This window comes from Urocitellus parryii, chromosome 2, assembly GCF_045843805.1.
Source record: "Urocitellus parryii isolate mUroPar1 chromosome 2, mUroPar1.hap1, whole genome shotgun sequence".
Taxonomy (NCBI): domain Eukaryota; kingdom Metazoa; phylum Chordata; class Mammalia; order Rodentia; family Sciuridae; genus Urocitellus; species Urocitellus parryii.
This window is the reverse complement of record NC_135532.1, coordinates 174,143,646-174,144,475: the sequence shown is the minus strand read 5'-3', so window position 1 is coordinate 174,144,475 and position 830 is coordinate 174,143,646.

The following is an 830-nucleotide window of genomic DNA, read 5'->3' as shown; positions in this document are numbered from 1 at the left end:
TGACATTTAGTTTACCCAGTAATAGAAATCAGTTTGTGGGGTTTCTGTCCTCTCTCAGTTTCCCTCTTCCACACTGCAGTTAAACCCCTTTAAGATTAATAAGTGGAGATAAAAAAGTTCAAAGACTGTGAATTCTCAACTACCAAAAAGACAGTGGCTGTGTCTTTATTATCTTTTCCTAGAAAGGAGCTCAGGACTTGTTCACCATTCCCTGAAGGAATGGAGGGAAAGAGGATGTGAGTACAGATGCTGAACACTGGCTAAGAAGTTATTCATGATCCTCTTGAAGAGTAAGAGCACACTTCACTCCTTTCTGCATTTCTCTTTACTTTCCCTCAGAACAAAAACTGTTCCTAGTGCTCAGTTTACTGACTGGAGAAACTCTAAGCACAGTTATTGTTCTCTTTAGCTTTTCCATAGAAAGGTCATGTTCATCTGCCGGAGACTCTAGATATGAATCGGGGGCCCCTGGAGAGGCCCTGCCACAGGCCCTTTCTCATTGCAGTGGCAACAGGGCCAACATCAGGGATGAGACTTGTCTCATGCCAGACCCTCCAGCTGTGCCTGGAAATCATTGTCCTTGCCCAATCCCCAGGGCACTGACTCTCACCCTCCCTAGGACATGCCCTCAGAGGTATGCTTGCTGTAGAGTAGTACTGGATTGCTACTCTTTTATCTCCATGGATGTCACCAAGGGAAAGGAACTGAAAAGCAATAACGGGAAAATACACAAAAGAACATCAGAAAAAGGAAAAAAAAGGCAAGCTGTGTTTCATTTAAAAAATATTTGAGACACATTGTCTTTTATTTTCATAGTATGTCACTTAATA